Here is a 20,870-nt window from a genome sequence, read left to right as displayed (position 1 = left end):
AAGGGATATTGAAAAATGGAAAAAGAATTAGCAGATAGAAAAGAGGATGATGGAAAATGAGAGGGGGAGACTGAATTATAGAAACAAACTTTAGAAAAATAAAATTGGCACATACCTTGAGACATATACCCTTCTAATGTGAATAAATTCTATTAAATCAAGCACCCTTTTTCATTATCCACCCCACCAAATACACTTCATGGTGTGGGAAATGGATTGAGAACTCTGGCCTCAAGATTTCAGCATTTAAGTAGACTCTTCCTTTTCCCAAGGTGAAAGATGAGAGGAGAAAAAATAACCCTTTAATGACTTGAATGACAAAGAATGTACTCATCTTAGCCAGGACATTCTATTTAACAATAAACATTTAAAATATTTTAAGTTGTATAATTTACCAATACTATCTAATTTGATCCTAAAAAAATCATTACTGAGATTCAGAGACATTAAATGTCTTACCCATACTCATATACCTAGTGTAAAAAAAAAAAAAAGCAAGATTTGAAACCTATTTTCCCTGTAAGTGCATTATAGTGGAAGAAACACTGTTTCTAAAGTTAAATGACCTAGGTTCAAATATTGTCACCTGTCAAAATTTAGTCAAGTCACTTAAAATCTTGAGCCTTATTTTCCTTATTTTTAAAAATTACAGGGTCAGACCAGATGACATCTGAGGTTTCTTCTTGCTCTTTGTTCATGAATCTAGACTTTCCCCCTTTATGGGAAATCTACATTGGGATTTGGGTACAGCTTAGTGACTAGGGTAAACAGGATAGTGGTAGTCTCAATAGAGCAAAAAAAGAGTTAGATAGCAAATTTGTTTGTTTCCCTAGCACTATCAGGGGAGGAAGTAGATATGGAAATTCCAGTTCACCTGGTTAGGTAATATAATAATAATATTAACTCATATTTATATGTTATTTTTAAGATTTGCGAAGTAATTTTATTCAGAAAAACATAAAGTCAATAGTAATAGTATTGTCCTCATTTTACAGAAAAGGAAATAGAACTTTAAGTATACCGTGGTTATATGGTTTTTCCTTAGTTGTAGGCTACTAAATGGCAGTCCTGAGATTTAAACACAGGGCTCCTTAGAAGAATCCTTTCCACTATCCTATGCTGCTCTAATCAAAGTGATAGTCTCAGTAGTCAAAAAGTACTTATTAAGTGTGCACTACATACCAGGCACTATGCTAAATATTGGGAATACCCATTTAAGTAGAAAGAATGATGATCTTTGCCTTCAAGATTAAATTTTGATAGAGAAAGGCAAAGAAGAAAACATGCTAAGGGCTAGCTTAAAAAAAAGGAGAGGAGAAATAGGAAAGGCAAGAAAGAAAGGAGGGAGAAAGAAGGAGAGGGGAAAGAAGAAGGAAGGGTAACAAAGATATACCCATTAATAAATAATAGTAATAATAACAATATCTAACTTTATATAGAGCTTATTAAGTGCTAGGAATGTAAATGCTTTACAAGTATTATCTCATTTGATCTTCACAACAATCCTGGGAGGTAGGTTCTGTTATTATCTCCACTTTGCAAATGAGGAAACTGAGATGGAGGTGAGATCCAGGATCACACAACTATATCTGTCAAAGGTTAGACTTGACACTGGACCTGAAGTCAGAATGACATGAGCTCAAATCCAGCCTCAGGCACTTAGTAGCTGGCTGACCCTGGGGAAGTCACTTCATCTCTGTATGCCTCAGTTTCCTCATCTGCAAGATGAGTTGGAGAAGGAAATGGCAAGCCACTCCTTTCATCATGAGGAGTTGGATACAATTAAAAAATGACTTAGCAACAAAAATAACTTCCAAATTTCAGGCCCTGTGTTCTATTCATTGCACTACCTAGTATATGTTGATAAAGTTCAAAATGGAGTAACAAGACATGGCTGGATTGGGCACATTACATAAGTGGAGGTTCTGTGAAGAGTCATACAATTAGAGAGGTCACAAGTAGGAAAGAGTATTTCCAACACATGAATTACTAGTTTGGAGAAAGTGAGCTTCCATAATCAACAGATTTCTAGGGCTTGTAAAAAAAAAAAACATCTAGAATATAGCCAGGAGAAGAATTCCACTGACATCCCTTGTTAGCCCATTAGGGAATAACCAGCCATCTTTTTTGAATATGTTTGTTCCAGTAGGAGAGTTTCAAGGAATGAATATCTAGAAGAACTAGCTACCATGATATTGCTCTCAATTATGTCCTATTCTTCTCCAATTTTGTCCCCAAATGATAAATATACAGACAGAGTTGGGAATTGGAATTATTGCCCTGAATGAAGAAACAAATGAACATGTAAGTGGATAGAAAAGAGTATTCCATATTCCTTGGAGAGGAGAGTGTGATAGAGACAATATGACTCTAGCACAGGAATAAATAAATTCTTGTCTTGCTTCTGGAAAAATCATTTGACTTTTCAGTGCTCTAGAAAACTCTAAGACTAAAGCAAATTATAGATCTAGTCAGTCCTCACTATTCAAATGGTCATAGCATTTGTATGCTATGTAGTGTGAGAAGGGAATTCCCCTCCCTTTGTTTTGAAGTAATCAGTCAGCCATTTGAGATGTGCAGGGATAGACAGGCCCTCAGAGAAAGGAAGTTGAAACCAACGAGATGGGAAACCAAATCCACAAGCACTGCCCCACTGGGAAGAGCCAGGCAAATTAAGGAACTATGATTGATTCCTGAGATGTGACATGGGATAGCTACTGGGTGGAGAAAACTGCTTATAAAGGTGAGATCAAGGGATCATAGACACACACTCGGACTCTTTTGACTGGAAATTGGACCTGAAAGAGCCTTTGTGCGTGGTGAGCTTCAATCCATCAGAACGGCAATTAGGGTATTTAGCTAGGCAAGTCTCTACCTCTTTCCAACATTTCTCTCTCTTTACTATCACTACTTTGATGTAATAAAACTATTAAAGCAACTAACAGCCTTATAATTTAATTTTAAGTATTATAGTTTACTATTACAATAGATAGCTTTGTAGATAAAACAATGGATAACGGTTTTATTTTTCAGCATAGAACACTATTTTTATTAAAACTTTCTACTTCTCTCTAGCCATTTCGGAAAGCAATTTTGTGCTTTCCGTTCTGACCCAGAAATATTACTATTGTACTATACTCCAAACAGATTTTAAAAATTGGGAAAGGATTAATAAGCACAAATATATTTCTAGTAGTTTTTGTGATGACAAAAAGTTGGAAACTAAGGGATGTCTATCAGTTGGGGAATGGCTGAATATATGTGAAAGTAATAGAATGTTATTATATTGTAAGGAATTATGAATAGTATATAGAAAGACTTTTAGGAACTAATTCAATGTGAAATGAATAAAATCAAAAGAACAATTTTTTATAATAACAAAACAGCATTGTAAGGACAAACAACTCTGAAAGATTTAAGGGATCTGGTCAACTCTGACTCACCAATCTTAGTTCTTCACTTTAGGCTATGTCTAGATCTATCTCTCTACCCTTTATGGTATTATTATTCCAATTTATAATGTCCTCTCTACTGCATTCTACTTATATGAGTCTTAGTTATCCTTTAATACCCAACTTAAACTCCATCAACTCTAGTGCCTACTAGAACTCTAGTATCTATAATGGAATTACATGTGTAACAAGAGCTGCTCAGGATTGGTAGGCAAAGATGTATAGCAAGTTGACACTACTGAAAGGAATAGCCATATCAGTGAGATCACAGATTAGAATGAGCATTTGAGTACTCCTAAGAAATACTTTAAAATTTTTTTCATTTCCTCTGTTGACATGAAAAAATACATTGTAATAAAAAAAAAACTTCTATGAGTTTTAGGTTAAATGTCTATATCATTCTTTACAGTAGCAGCGATATAGTAATCCTTATATGTGTAAGATACCTTTTTATTCTAAAGAAAGTATCTTTATTTTATTGAATCATACTGTGTATTTTTTAGAGCTAAATAAATTGCAAACTTAAAAAAAAACAAAAGAGAATGTTAACCGGAGAGACCAAAGTAAAATGATTTGACATCCAGGTAGATTCTGTGCACCCCAGAGCCCAAAAGCCTTTTCTGAACCAAAAAGAGTCAACCCAGTGCCTGGGCAGCCCAGTGTCTAGGCAGCTATTGTCCAACCACAGAAGAGGTACATCAGTAAACAGGGCCAAGATAGCACTTGGGAAGCAAATCTGCTGGGGTTTTGTAGAAAGCATACTATTAGAATAATCAATAATATTTGGTTAGGGCCTGTCAGGGTCACACCAAGAAATGAAGCCAACTCTGAATTCAAGATTTTACAAGGAGAAAGAGACAAAGGATTCCCAGATCCAGGAAAGCCTTTAAAATATGGGACCTAGTGTTAACAACTTGTTTGACAAAGCAAGAACGATACATGCCATTAAAGACTATGAAAGGAAAAAGAATGTGTCCAAATATAAAGCTCCAAGCCCAGAAACTGAGGATGGGGGATAAGAAAATAGAAGAGAACATAATGAAGAACTACCTTGGACTGAGAAAAGGCAAACCCACAAGGAAAAAATAACTCCATAGCAAATCCAAGTAGATTTTCAGAGAAAAGAATCCCTTGGTCAACAGGGTCTACAAAATTAACTGGAAGAAAGGAAAGAAGAGACACAAAATACAACATTAAAGGAAATGATAGTTGTGAGGAAAGAAGGACATTGAGAATAATAGCTTAGCAGAGATGGTGTTGGAAATTTACCCAAGAATTGAACTCCATGACATTTGCCAAACAGAAAATAACTCCATAAGATAAAAAACAATATTTAAAAAATCGAAATATTGGAAATAGAAGAAAATATGATACCTACCAATAAAAACTGACCTCTAGTATATGCCGAGGAGAATTTTAGAATCATTATACTATACCCTCTAAAAAAAAATCTGAGGTATATTATTTCAAAAAATAGTAAAGATAAGTGGTCCAAATCTATTAGAACCTAAGGTCAAAATGAAAATAGAGGAAATTCATTTGTCACTTTCCAAAATAAAAAATAAAAAATAAAAAATAAAATTATCATATCAAAAATCTAGAGCTTCCCTGCGCTTTTTGTGGTGGCAAAAAACTGGAAAAGGAGGGTATGTCCTTCAATTGGGGAATGGCTGAACAAATTGTGGTATATGCTGGTGATGGAATACTATTGTGCTAAAAGGAATAATAAACTAGAGGAGTTCCAGGTGAACTGGAAAGACCTCCAGGAACTGATGCAGAGTGAAAGGAGCAGAGCCAGAAGAACACTGTACACAGAGACTACAAGCACCCAAAGAGAAAGACTTTAAGAAATGAGGAGAGTCGGGATCACTTTCTTCCCTAAAGAAGAGAAGAGGTTGGATTATGATAATCGAAAAGATAAAAGATAGTCTTACAATCAAGAATAACTTATGTTATGTGGGTAATTGAGGAAAGGTGTTTGGTATAAGGGAATTTGAAAGGAGGATGTTGGAGACTTGCTAAGTGGGTAATCTCGGTTACAGGTAGGCTGGGATTAAAGGAGATTCAGGGTATAATAGGACTGAAGTCAGGAGTATAACACAGAAGGGAAACAGAGATCTTCAGGGAGAAGAGAAATTAAACTAAACAGACAAACACAGCAGGCTTACAGACTGGGACTTAGACTCAAACACAAGCTGAGGGAAATAGACTAGACTGAAATTAACAAACAGGCTTTAGTTAATTTCACAGGAAGGGACTTGTTTTGAAGTAACACCTTCCTTCAAGATGGATGCCCCAGCTTCCCTCTAAGCCTAGAGTATGTTGTTTCTTTCCCTCTTCTTCCCTCTTGATAACTAACAGACAAATTATATTAACAAGGCTGTTGAAACACAAAAGGGTTTATTTTCTTTGAAGGATGTTTGTTAGGAAGGTGGATCAAAGGAAAGCCCTATCAGTTGTCTCAGGAACCTCAGGTGGGGGAAGGGAAGCAAAGATGGAGTCTGAGTAAGGACCTGCCTTTAAACTCAGCTTTACAAAGTGATATTGCTATCTAAAGGGAATAAATGATGACTGACTAAATATAACTAATGCTGTCAATTAGGTAACCCTTCACAGATTTAACTCCTTTCTAATTACTCTCCTTATTAACTCTACAGACATATAAGGTAAGGGAGGGAAGGCAGGGATGGTATTAGGAAAGGAAGATATTAAAGGAAGAAGTTTATCTAAAATAATAATTTCTTAAGTAAATATGTCAAAGCTAGGCTAAATTTCAATATTAAAGCTAGGTAATCAAGGCAACTCGGCTGACTGACAACCTCCCTCCATGGAAGATCCAGTCAACTGTCTTTCCTCAAGATTCCAAACCCCTAACAGCTTTTGGAACTCAGCCAAAGCTAGAAAAAACTATATCACCCCAATTCTGTATACTACACTTATCAGATAAAATCAAATTTTATATATATAAAGGAGGATGATAGTGGGTAAGTATGAGATGGACCTTTAATGAAATAGAGAACTTCCAAAGTACTTCTATTGAAAATGCCAGAACTGATTACAAATTATATAATGAAAATCCAAAGTCAAAAGAAGCTAGACCCAGAGTTAAAATCTCCCAGATTTGGTGAGGATAAAATAATCATCAATGAAATCCAGTGATTTCCTGTTCCTTCAAAGAACAAATAAAAAATGCTCTGTTTGGCATTCAAAGCCCTTCGTGACCTAGCCTTTTTTTTAAAAAAAATTAAGAATATTTTCCCATGATTCCAAGATTCATGATTTGGTTTCCTTTCTCTCCTCACTCCTGGAGCTGACAAGCAATTCCACAGTTATACATGTATCATTGTTCAAAACCTATTTCCATGTTATTCATATTTGCAGTAGAGTGATCTTTCAACATAAAAACCCTAATCATATCCCTATTGACTATGTGATTGATCAAATTTTTTTCATCTGCATTTATGTTCCCACAGTTCTTACTCTGGTTGTGGATAGCATTCTTTCCCATAAAGCTCCTCTGGATTGTCCTGGATCATTGCAATACTGCTAATAGAAAGTCTTTTACATTTGTTTGTGCCACAGTGAATCAGTCTCTGTGTACAATGTTCTCCTGGTTCTGCTCCTTTCACTCTGCATCAATTCCTGGAGGTCATTCCAGTTCACATGGAATTCCTCTGGTTTATTATTTCTTTCAGCACAATAATATTCCATCACCATCAGATATCACAATTTGTTCAGCCATTCCCCAATCACTGGATACCTCCTTATTTTCCAGTCTTTTACAACTACAAAAAGAGCAGCTATAAATATTTTATGAGTCTTTTTCCTTATGATCTCTTTGGGGTACAAACCCAGCAGTGGTATGGCTAGGTCAAAGGGCAGACAATCTTTTAAAGCCCTTTGCGCATAGTTCCAAATTGCCCTCCAGAATGGTTATATCTACTTCCAACTCTACCAGCAATTTTGCCACATCCCCTCCAACATTTATCACTTTCTTTTATTGCCATATTGCCCAGTCTGCTAGATGTGAGGTGGTACCTCAGAGTTGTTTTAATTTGCATTCTCTAATCAAGAGGGATTTAGAACACTTTTTCACATGCTTATTGATACTTTTGATTTCATCCTGTGAAAACTGCCTATTCATGTCCCTTAACCATTTGTTGATTGGAGAATGGCTTGATTTTTTGTAGATTTTACTTAGTCCCTTATATATTTGGGAAATTAAATCTTTGTCAGAGAGTTTTGTTATAAAAATATTCTCTCACTTTGTTGCTTTCCCTCTAATTTTGGTTGCATTGGTTTTGTTTCTACAAAACCTTTTTTTAATTTGATATAATCAAAGTCATTCATTTTACATTTTATAATGTTCTCTATCTCTTGTTTGGTCTTAAATTCCTTCCTTTCCCACAAATCTGACAGATATACTATTCTATGTTCACCTAATTTACTTATGACTTCACTCTTTATATTTAAGTCATTTACTCATTTTGAATTTATCATGGTATAGGGTGTAAACCCAATTTTCCCCATACTGTTTTTCAATTTTCCCAGAAGTTTTTGTCAAATAGCAAGTTCTTGTCCCAAAGCTGGGATCTTTGGGTTTATTGAATACTAGCTTTCTGAGGTCACTTACCCCTAGTCTATTCCATTGATCTATCCTTTTCTCTCTTACCCAGTACCATATTGTTTTGATGACTACTGTTTTATAGTACAGTTTAAGATCTGGTACTGTTAGTGCATTTTTCCCATTATTTCCCTTGACATTCATGATCTCTTCCAGATGAACTTTGTTATAATTTTTTTCTAATTCTATAAAAAAAGTGTTTTGGTAGTTTGATAGGTATTGCACTGAATAAATAGATTAATTTGGGTAGGATTGTCATTTTTATTATGTTAGCTCATCCTACCCATGAGCAATTAATGTTTTTCCAGTTACTTAGATTTAATTTTAATTGTGTGAGAAGTGTTTTGCAGTTGTATTCGTATAATTCTAGTGTTTGTTTTGCAAATAGATTCCTAAATTTTTTATATTGTCTAGAACAAAGATTCCCAAAGTGTGCGCCACTGCCTCCTGGTGGGTGCTCCAGCGATCCAGGGGAGCAGTGATGGTCACAGGTGCATTTGGGGGCAATGAATAACTGTAAGGGGGCAGTGATAGTATGTAACAGGGGGCACTAAGTAATATTTTTTCTAGAAAGGGGGCAGTAGGCCAAAAAAGTTTGGGAACCACTGGTCTAGAGTGATTTTTAAAGAGAGTTTCTCTTTCTAACTCCTGCTGTTGAGTTTTGTTGGACACATATAGAAATGCTGATGATTTATGTTGGTTTATCTTGTACTCTGAAACTTTGCTTCCGTTGTTAATTATTTCCACTAGTCTTTTAGTTGATTTTCTAGGATTCTTTAACTATACCATCACCTCATCTGCAAAGAGTGATGGTTTAGTTTTTTCCTTGCCTACTTTAATCCCTTCAATTTCTTTTTTTTCTCTAATTGCTACTCAAATTTCTAGTACAATATTAAATAATAGAGGTGATAATGGGCATCCTTGCTTCACTACTGATCTCACTGGGAAGGCTTCTAACTTGTCCCCATTGCAGATGATACTTGCTGATGGTTCTAAATGTACACTGTTCAAAAAAAGAGAGTTACAATTTCCTATGGGTCCGTTCTTCTTTGTTCTTCTGAGTTGGAGTTGGAGACTCTGCTTGCTGGACCTGAGACCTTAGACTTGGAAGATTCTGGGAAGATGGCGGCTTAGACAGTGCAAAACTTTAGACCTCCATACCCTTCCACATCAGGATAAAAAACAAAGCACTTTCTGGGGAAAGAAAACCAAATCTAACAACAGGACAGAGCTGGGGGATCCTACTGCTGGACAGCTCAAGAGGTATGCCAAGAAAAAGGTCTGAATTCTTGAACTGTTGGGTTTGAGGGTAAGGAAGAAGGGGAATCCCAGGACTCCTCCCCCACATGCTGTGCTGAGTCTTCAGTGGCTCCTGGAATCTCTAGGCGGGCAAATGCACTATTCCAGAGAGAGGGCTTTGCTGGTGCTGACTCAGGGCATTAAACACAGACACAGGGAGGCTAATAGAGGAGAAATGCAGAGAAGCAATCTAGACACAGTGAAAACTCTCCATCTTCTTCCCCCTCCCCCCACTTCTCTCCAAGTTTTAGACTCAGGGCACATCAAGCTCTACAGAACTTAATCTCATCAATAAGACAGATAAGAAGTCTTTAGAGGCTAGGGAAACTCCAACACCCCTCCCCCATAGAAGAGAAACTAGCTACAAACTTCTATTCCCAGCTGGTGAAGATCTTACATCAAAGCTCATTAAAACCATCTGCTTAACCTAATTTATCAACAGAGCAGAAAAGGTACAGGAGGGAAAGAAAGAAAAATATGAGTGAACAACAGAAAAAGAAAAAAGAAATTACAATTGACAGCTTCTTTCCAGGAAGTGAACAAAGAACAAATGAAATAGAAGAAGGTCAAGGAACTCCAAGAAAAACCAAAGAAACTGCAGTGAATTGGACACAGGCTTTGGAAGATCTCAAAATTCGATTAACTCAAGAACTTAAAGTTCAATTAATTTAAGAACTCAAAAAAACAATCAAGAGAGGCTGAAGACAATAGGAAAAATGAAATACATGAACTAAAACAAGAAAAAAAAATGTCTTGAAAGCCAAAATTGACCAGCTTGAAAATGAAGCAAAGAAGGTGAAAGATGACCTACAAAAAATCAAACCAGAAGGAGAAGGATGACCAAAAAACCAGGGATGAAATTAAGTCTTTAAAAATTAGAAATCAACAACTAGAAGCAAATGACTTCACAAGGCAACAAGAATCTTTAAAACAAAATTAAAAGAATGAATAATTTGAGGAAAATATGAAACATCTCATTGGCAGAACCTCAGATCTAGAAAACAGATGTTGGAGAGACAATTTAAGAATTATTGGAATACCAGAACATCATGACAAAAGGAAAAACCTGGACATCATCCTACAGAAAATTATACAAGAAAATGCCCCCAACATTCTCGAACAAGAGAGAATGATGGAAATTGAAAGAATCCACAGATCACCTCCTACATTTAATCCACAACTGACAACTCTTGGGAATATTATAGCCAAATTCAAAAATTACCAGACCAAGAAAAAAAATATTACAAGCTGCTAAGAAGAAGTCATTCAGATTCCAGGGAACCACAGTTAGGATAACACAGGATCTGGCTGCATCTAGATTGAAGGACTGGAAGACATGGAATATAATATTCTGGAAAGCAAGGGAACTGGGTCTAAAACCAAGAATCAACTATCCAGCAAAACTGACTATATTCTTGCAGGGGAAAGAATGGCCATTTAATAAAATGGAAGACTTCCAAGCATTCATAAAGAAAAAAACCAGACTTAAACAGAGAATATGCTGCCCTAACTCAGAACTCAAGAGAATCACCAAAAGCTAATTAAGAGAGGGGGAAAATCCATAACCTTTTCTTTAAGGAGCCTAATAAGTTCAAATGATTTGTATCCCTATAAGAAAAGATGATATTAGTAACTCTTAAAAATTATTATCATCAAGGTAGCTAGAAGAAGTATATTTTGAAGGAAGTGACAAATTGTATAGGATGAAATATCAATATATATTAAAATGTATGTATACATATGCATATATAAAACCTATTTGAAAAAAACTGCTGGGAAAAATTGGAAAACAATATGGCAGAGATTAGGTTTAGATTAACATCTCACACCCCACACCAAGATAAATTCAGAATGGGTGAATGACTTGAATATAAAGAAGGAAACTATAAGTAAATTAGGAGAGCACAGAATAGTATACTTATCAGATCTTTAAAGATTTTAAAACCAAGTAAGAGTTTAAAAAATTATAAAATGTAAAATAGATAAATTTGGTTATATTAAATTAAAAAGGTTTTGTACAAACAAAACCAATGCAACCAAAATTAGAAGGGAATAAACAAATCGGGAAAAAATCTTTATAACAAAAGACTCTGACAAAGGTGTAATTACTCAAATATATAAGGAGATAAATCAATTGTACAAAATATCAAGCCATTCCCCAATCAATAAATGGGCAAGGGACATGAATAGGCAATTTTCAGATAAAGAAATCAAAACTATTAATAAGTGCATGAGAAAGTGTTCTAAATCTGTAATAATTATATAAATGCAAATCAAAACAACTCTGAGGTACCACCTCACACCTAGCAGATTGGCTAACATGACAGCAAAGGAAAGTGGTGAATGTTGGAGAGGATGTGGCAAAATTGGGATATTGATGCATTGCTGGTGTAGTTGTGAATTGATCCAACCATTCTGGATGGCAATTTGGAACTATGCCCAAAGTGTTTTAAAAGACTGTCTGCCCTTTGATCCAGCCATACCACTTCTGGGTTTATACCCCAAAGAGATAATAAGGAAAAAGACATGTACAAAAATATTTATAGCCTCACTCTTCGTAGTGGCAAAAAACTGGAAGATGAGGGTATCCCCTTCAATTGGAGAATGGCTGAAGAAATTGTGGTATCTGCTAGTGATGGAATACTATTGTGTTCAAAGGAATAATGAACTGGAGGAATTTCATGTGAACTGGAATGGCCTCCAGGAATTGATGCAGAGTGAAAGGAGCAGAACGAGAAAAACATTGTACACAGATACTGATACAATGTAGTAAAATCAAATGTAATGGACTCTTGTACTAGCATCAATGCAATGATCTGGGACATTTCTGAGGGACTTATGAAAAAGAATGCAATTCACATTCAGAGGAAGAACTATGGGAGTAGAAACACAGAAGAAAAATAAGTGCTTGAACACATGGGTTGATGAGGATATTATTTGGGATGTAGACTCTAAACGACTGCCCCAATGCAACTATCAATAATATGGAAATAGGTCTTGATTGATGAGACATGTAAAAACCAGTGGAAATGTGCGTTGGCTACTGGGGTTGACGGGGTGGGGTGGGTGGAGGAGAGATTAGGAACATGAATCATGTAACCATGGGACAATTTTCTAAAAATAAAAATTTTGAGGCTAAAAATGTGTATTGTTTATTATTTTAAGGAATGGACATTCCATTCTTATGCTTTCTAGTGTTTTCAATAGGAATGGATGTTGTATTTTGTTAAAGGGTTTTTCTGCATCTATTGAGATAGTCATGTGATCTTTGTTGTTTAGATTATTGATACGGTTAATTATATGGATGTTTTCCTAATATTGAACCATCCTTGCATTCCTGGTATAAATCCCACCTGGTGAATAATCCTGGTGATAACTTACTGTAGTCTTTTTGCTAGTATTTTATTTAAGATTTTTGCATTGCAGTTCATTAAAGAGATTGGTCTGTAGTTTTCTTTCTCTATTTTTGGTCTGCCTGGCTTTGTAATCAATGCCATATTTGTGTCATAAAAAAGAAATTGGTAAGACTCCTTTGCTTATTTTGTCAAATAATTTGTATAGTAATAGTATTAGTTGTTTGATAGAATTCACTTGTGAATCCATCTGGTCCTGGGGATTTTTCTTTGGAAGTTCCTTGATGGCTTCTTCAATTTCTTTTTCTGAGATGGGCTTGTTTAATAATTCTGTTTCTTTTTTTGTTAATTTGAGCAATTTATATTTTGTAAATATTCACCCATTTCACCTAGATTATCATATTTGTTGCCATATAATTGGGCAAAATAGGTCTTAATAATTGCCTTAATTTCCTCTTCATTAGAGGTGAGATCACACTTTTTATCTTTGGTACTGTTAATTTGATTCTCTTCTTTCTTTTTATTTCATTAGATTTACCAGTACTTTATCTATTTTATTTGTTTTTTCAAAGTACCAGCTCCTAGTCTTGTTTATTAGTTCAATAGTTCTTTACTTTCAATTTGATTAACTTCTCCTTCACTTTTTAGGAGTTCCCATTTAGTTTTTTTCTAGAGATTTTTCATTTGTTCTTTTTCTAATTTTTTTTAAGTTGAACAACCAATTCATTGATCTCCTCTCTATTTTGTTGGTATAGGCACTGTTGTGAGGAATATTAGATTAGGTATTGATTAGGAAGTACATAGCAGGAAGGAGCTGGAGCTGGGAATTCCAGGTTGGAATTAAGGAGCAGGAAGAGGTAACTTGGCTCTGAGTGGGACTCCATTAGGGGTTAACACAAACTGTGCTTAGCCCTGGGAGCACTCAGAGTAAAAGGACATCTTGCATCCTGATTTTCCCTGGGATCCTGTGTGGTGTGGCATCTAGCAAAAGGACAAGATCTATAGAGCCAAGGGAGGAGGAGAAGTTTGAGTTCTGGTGGACAGTGCTTCAAGCAAAACCCTCACAAACTGGTTCCTGAGACAACTTTAGCTTCTGGCATCCAGAGATCATCAGTGGATTGCAGTGAGAATCCCAAAGCCACAAAAGGCCCTAGCTGTACTCAAGCCTGGCAGGTTCCAGGTCTGAGGCAGAGACTCCATTTACAGCTCTTTGGGCCCTGTTATTTTAGATCACTTAGATAAGAGTAGAATAAGTCCTCCCATTGCCCTGTGGTTTTATCCTTTAGATTTTAAGTATAGAAATCCCTTTCCCACCTTTTAGTCAAACATAATTAAAGCTGTTAAGTCCCTTTTACCTTGTCAGCCTGCTACTATACTCTGGCCTGGTGGAAGCTGAGTGACAGTTAAGTTCAACTGTCATTCCTGTAGGAATCCAGTAAACTCTGGTCTTTCCATAGTCTCTCATAAATCCCAGTGTGTGTGTCCCCACAAACCACTTAGTTTATTTCTAATATCCCTGGTGACCCCATTACCTTACATATATTTTCCACAGCACTCAGAGATATAAAATTTCCCCTGAGTATGGCTTTGGCTCTATCCCATAGGTTTTGATATGATGTCTCCTCATTGTCATTCTCTTTAATCAACTCTATAATTCCTTCTATGATTTCTTCTTTGACCCACCAGTTTTGAAGAATTAGATTATTTAGTTTCCAATTAATTTTAAATTTGTCTTTCCTTGGACCATTGTTAATTATAATTTTTATGACTTTATGATCTGAAAAAGTGGCATTTATTATTTCTTCTTTTCTGCATTTGTTTGCAATATTTCTATGCCTTAGTACATGTTCAGACTTTGTATATGTGTCATGTACTGCTGATAAGAAAGTATATTCCTTTTTATTCCTCTTCAGTTTTCTCCAGATATTTATTAACTCTAATTGTTCTAGCATTTAATTCGCTCCTCTTATTTCTTTCTTATTTATTTTTTGGGTTGATTTATCTAGGTCTAAAAGGGGAAGGCTGAGATCTCTTAATAATATGGTCTTACTTTCTATTTCCTCCTTGAACTCCTTTTATTTTTCCTTTAGAAATCTATGCCATTTGTTGCATAAATGTTTAGTAATGATATTACTTCATTGTTTATAGCAACCTTTAACAGAATGTAATTTCCTTACTTATCTCTTTTAATCAGATCAATTTCTACTTCGGCTTTGTCTGGTCTCATGATTGCTTCTCCTGCTTTTTTTACTTTATATGGCACATAATAAATTCTGCTCCAGCCTTTTACATTGAATTTGTGTGTGTCACCCTGTCTGAACTGTGTTTCTTGTAAACAACATAGAGTAGGATTCTAGTTTTTAATCCACTTCCATTTAATTGTGAGTTCATCCCATTCACATGTAGTTTTATGATTACTAACTGTGTATTCCCCTCCATCATATTAGCTCCTTTAAATCCTGCTCTATTCCCTTTCTCTTTATTCTTCCTCATCATGTTCTGCTTTTTGTCACATACACCCCCTTCAGTGCTCCTTCCCTCCAATTACCTCCCTCTTCTCTTTTCTTATTCCTCTTCTACTTTTCTTTGGGATAAAATACTTGTTTTATCCTCTCTGAGCCAGTTACAATGAGAGTAAAGGTTAAGCATTGCCTGTTACCACCCTTATCCTCTCCTCTCTGTAATGATTTTTCACACTTCTTTATGTAATATAATTTACCTCATTTTATCTCTCCCTTTCCTTTTCTCTCAGTGCAATCCTCTCAGCCTTTGACTGATTTTTTAACATATCATTCATATGCATACATGTCATATCATACAGACATATTGTTCCATATCATCACATTTACATATACATCATATCATCATAATCACCTTACTTCTCCACCCTCTTTCTGAGTAAATTCCTTCTATCTTCTCTACTACTAAGAGTAATTTTTGAGAATTACAGATGTCCTCTTTCCATATAGACATATAAACATTTTCATCTTAATGAGACCCTTAAAATTTCTCTTTCTTAATTACCTTTCTGGGCTACTCTTGTGTCTTGTGTTTGGGCTTCAGATTTTTTTGTTTTGGTCTAGTTTATTCCTCAGGAATGCTTGAAAATCTTTTATCTTATTGGATGGCTATTTTTTCACCTGAAAGAATTTACTCAGTTTTGCTGGATAGGTAACTCTGGGTTGTAAATCTAGATCTTTTGCCTTCCTGAATATCATATTCCATGTCTTTTGATTCTTTAATGTAGAAGTCACTATGTCCTGTGTGATCCTGATTATAGCTCCATGGTATTTGAATGATTTCTTTCTGGCTGATTGAAGTATTTTTCCCTTGGTTTTGAATTGAATTTGAATTGAATTTGAAGCTCTTGAATTTCGCTATTATCTTCCTGGAAGTTATCATTTGAGGAATTTTTCCAGAGGTGATCTGTGAATTCTTTCAATTTTATTTTCTTGTTGGAGGATCTCTGAGCAGTTTTCTTTGATAATTTCTTGTAATATGATATCCAAGGTTTTTTGTCATCATGACTTTCAGGTAGTCCAATAATTCTCAAATTGTCTCTCCTAGATCTATTTTCTAGGTAACTTGCTTTTTTCAAAAACATATTTCATGTTTTCCTCTATTTTTTATTCCTTTGATTCTGCTTTGTTGTTTTTTGATTTTTCAATTTCTAGATGGTCAATTCTGATTTTCAAGGCCTTATTTTTCCTCTGACAGTTTTTCGTCCTCCTTTTTCAGTAGGCCCATTTCTTCTTGCATTACTTTCTTTTCTCATTGCATCCCTTTCATTTCTTTTTGCATCACTTTCATTTCTCTTTCTCACTTTTCCTATGCCTTTCTTAATTGGTTTTAATTGTATTTTTGAAGTCCTTTTTGAGTTCTTCCAGAATCTGTGTCCAAACCATATTTTTCTTTTAGACTTTGAATTTGAATTCCTGGGGGTTGTCTTTTAAGAATTTAGTGTAGAGGGTGTTCTATGGGCTCTTTCAATGTCTTTTTTTTTTGCCCTCTTGTTCAAGGACATCAGGGTAGTTTTCTTAATTTCTTGTAATATGATATCTAGATTTCTATTTGTCTCTGATCTTTCTGCAAGACCAATAATTTTCAAGTTGTCTCTTCTAGACCTGTTTTCTTGATCTGTCATCTTCTCATTGAGATATTTCATGTTTCCTTCTATTTTGTCAGTCTTTTGACTTTGCTTTATTAATTCTTGCTGTCTTGTGAGATCATTGGCTTCTACTTGCCCAATTCTAGCCTTTAAAGACTGGTTTTTGGCTATAATATTTTGGTTTTCAGTCTGGTCTCTCTGGCTCTTCATGGCTTCCAACTGGTCATTTATGGTCTTCAATTTGCTTATAATTTCATTTGATTTCTGAACCTCAATTTCCAATTGTGAAATTCTGCCTTTTAAACTTTTATTTTCTTTTTGCACTATATCCCACTTCTCTTGCCAGGTCTCTTCCATCTTTCTCATGATCTCAGATTTGAACTCTTCAAGAGCATGTGACCAATTTTCATTTTTTGGGGATGGCTTGGATGTCTTTACTTGTTTGTCCTCCTCTGATTTATGGATTTTTTTCTGTGCAAAAGTTATCAAATGTTAGAGCTTTTTTCTTGGGCCTTGCTTGTCATCATTATGCTGGTTTTTCTTTCTCAGCCAGAAGTCTTATAGAGGTGTATAGAGCTAATATAATCCTACTGGCTAAAACTAGGACAAAGGAAGGGAGTAATACTATATAACAACGCTCTTAACAAACATTGACACAAATATTTGTTCCAAAATATTAACAGAGGCCATAACAACAAAACAAATAATTATATACTATCCATAGTTTGAATTTATACCAGGAATAAAAAATAAAACAATATGACAAAATCAATAGATGCTATAAAAGCTATTGGTGAAATATAAAAAACAGTATGCAGAGGAATACATGTCCCTTTCTTTAATATAGAAAGTAATATCTATGTAAAATGCCACCATTATACAAAATGGAGAAAGCCTATAGGAATTTTTCAGAAAATATTTTGCTCATTTACTTGCTAACAAAACAAATAACTAAGAGGAGTACATACACATATTTAACACATAAATTATTCAGTTTTGTGTTAAATTACAAAAGAAATATTTTATAAAGTTAGAAAAAATGATGAAATTTATGAGGAAGAACAAAAGATTAAGAATTTCCAAGGTAATGATAAAAAATGGTGAAGGGCAGGAATCTTTCATATCAGAGTGTTCAATGAGTAATTGGTAAAAACAATTTGTTAGTGGTGTTTTTAAATAAGAGGTCAATTTTTAGAACAAAGTAAAAGCAAACAAACACTGTAACAAAATGTTTGATAAACCTAAAGACTACAGTTAGTCAAGGAAGGACTCATTATTTGACATAGCAGTCTGGCAGAAATTAAGTTTACACCAATGATGTTCTGCAGTAAGAGAAGTTCCATGTGCATACATAAACAAAATAGAGAAAGCAACTTAAAATGGTGCATTCCAATAATCCTTACTAACTGAGGAAGCTGAGGCTGGTGGATTGCTTGAGCTCAAGAGTTTTGAATTGTAGTGGTTTAAAGCCAATTGGGTGTCTCCACTAAATTTGACACTAAAATGATGAGCCAGGTTATCTAAAGAAGGATATACTAGTCCAGGTCGAAAACTGAGCATGTTGATATTTCTAGTCTGGCTGAAATAGGGAGATAATAAAAATAAACAAACTAGAGGAGCAAGGAAGAAATTATTTCTCAGATGTATTGAGAGGGGAAAAATTAACATGTGATAGAATTGTACAAGATAAAATAGATAATACTGATTATAAAAAATTAAAATTTTTTGCATAAGCAAATCTAATGTAGTTAAAATTAAATGGGAAATAGGTAATGGGAAAATTATTACAAAAAATTTCTCTGTTAAAGGTCTCATATTCAAGATATTCAAACAAACTCAAATTTACTACTAAAAACTTTTTTCCCAATAGATGAATAGTAAAAAGATATGAATAGGTATTTTCCAAACCAAGAAACCTGAGATATCAAAAACTATATGAAAAAATGTTTTGAGATATCAAAAACTATATGAAAAATGCTCAAAATCTTTATAAACTAGAGAAATGCAAATTAAATCAATTTTGAGGTTTCATCCATAAGACTTGGACAGATGAAAAAAGAAGAAAATAAAAACTATTGGAAGAGTTTCAGGAAAACAAACACACTAGTATACTTTTGATAGAGATATGAATTTTGGAACTATACTCCAAAAATTTCTAAAATTCTATTTATCCTTTGACCCAGCTATACTATTACTCTGCCATATATATGGAAGAGATAAATATGCCTATATTCCAGAAACAAATCAAAGACAGAGGAAAATGACTTATATTTATAAATCTGTGTATGTATATATATATACATATATATCTATATGTATACATAAACATATATATCTACTCTTTTTATAGTAATCAAAAATTGGGAACCAAGATGTTCTTCAAAAAAATGTAATAGAATGTTATTGTGGCATACAAAATTTTTGAAATGCACAACTACAGAGGAAACTGGGAAGATCCCTTCCCCATTCTGCCATGAACAGATGTAGAGAGAGGTGAGAATGAGAGCTATTATACAAAGACTTTAGAGAGAAAAAGAATGTTGAAAGACTTTAAAACTATGATAAATGCAATGAGAAGGCATGGATATTGAAAGCTGAAGATAAAACATCTACTTTCAGAGAGGTTAGGAAGTTAAAATTCAGAGAGAGAGAGAGAGAGAGAGAGAGAGAGAGAGAGAGAGAGAGAGAGAGAGAGAGATTTGGGGGCATGGCCAATGTTGGAATTTGCTTTGTTTATAGGTTTTATTTGGGCAGAAATTATTTTATTTCTGGGCAGAAAATTTGGAGGGGCATATTATAAATGCATAGGCAATAAATATATTTATTTTTTCAAAGGAAAACTATAGTCCTTTCCAATAAAGTAAGGTACCTCTATTACAGAATATAATTCTTGAAATACCAGCTTTAATAACACAATAAAAAAGAAATCAATAAAGTAAACAAAAAAGAGGAAGCAAAGGTATCACTTTTTCTCCTCAGATAATTTAATATTCTATTTAGAATTTTTATAAATTTTTTATATTTAGAAAAAATCAACTAAAATTAATTGAAACAATAATAAAACAGTAATCATCAAAATTGGTGCTGGTTTAAAAATATAGAAGTTAATGAAATAGATTGTTTATAACATACAGAAGAAACAAACAGGACAATAATGCTTGATAAACCCAAAGAAATCAGTTCCTCAGGTTTGGATTCATTATTTGACAACTGCAGGGAAAGCTGAAAAGCAATCTGACAGAATTTTGGTATACAGAGCAACATTTCCCATCATATACCAAAGTAAGCTAAAAATGAATACATGATTTAGATGAGTAAAGCAATACTATATTAGAATTAGAGGAGCAAGGGAGTGACAAAGCCAGTAAAAGAACATTTTTTCACAAAATTATTCATAGCCACTTTATTTGGATTGGCAATAAAGAAACCAAAAATGACCTACAGATCTAGAGCTGGAAGAGAATTTGGAGGCCACCCAATTCTAATCTCTTTGTTTTGCAGATGAGGTCCAGCAGGGCCAACATAGATAGTAAAGCACCTATCAATTAAACTGTAGGGAATAAATCCTTATATATTATGTCAACATGTTGGAGACCTGTTACTTTTAAGAGTGTGGTAATTTTCTTCACATATACAGATTATGAAAATTGTATACGTTATAAACTTAGGCAGTTGCCAGAGACTCTGAGAGGTTAATATAGCATATTAATATAAATGATAAAGTGCAAAGGTTTTTACATGATCATGCATAGCAAAATCAGTAGTATTGGAACTATCTACATATTCATGAAAGGAAAAAGAGGTCAAGAATAGGAAAAAGGAAGGAAAATGGAAAAAGAAGATGATAGGAAAATGGAGATAGAAGAAAGGCTAAAAGAGAACAGGATAGGAGAGAAGAGAAAGATGAAAATAGATCTACAATTGATGGACTCAATGGGCTTGAAAGGGGCCATGGAACAAAATCATTTCCTTTTATTTTTGTTGTTTATTAATTTAGTACTGTTTTTCAAAGGCTAAGGGTCTGAGAGGTAAAT

At 34.4% G+C, this 20,870-nt stretch overlaps 1 protein-coding gene across 1 annotated transcript in view; it reads right to left on the bottom strand.

Moving 5' to 3' along the window:
• Window positions 1-20,870, bottom strand: part of MYOCD (myocardin) — a 116,080-nt gene that overhangs the window by 27,479 nt on the left and 67,731 nt on the right. The gene's annotated exons all lie outside the window — the stretch shown is intronic.

The sequence above is a fragment of the Gracilinanus agilis genome, chromosome 4 (assembly GCF_016433145.1).
Source record: "Gracilinanus agilis isolate LMUSP501 chromosome 4, AgileGrace, whole genome shotgun sequence".
Lineage (NCBI taxonomy): Eukaryota > Metazoa > Chordata > Mammalia > Didelphimorphia > Didelphidae > Gracilinanus > Gracilinanus agilis.
The sequence above is the reverse complement of the archived record's forward strand: the minus strand, read 5'-3'. Positions and strand labels throughout refer to the sequence as shown.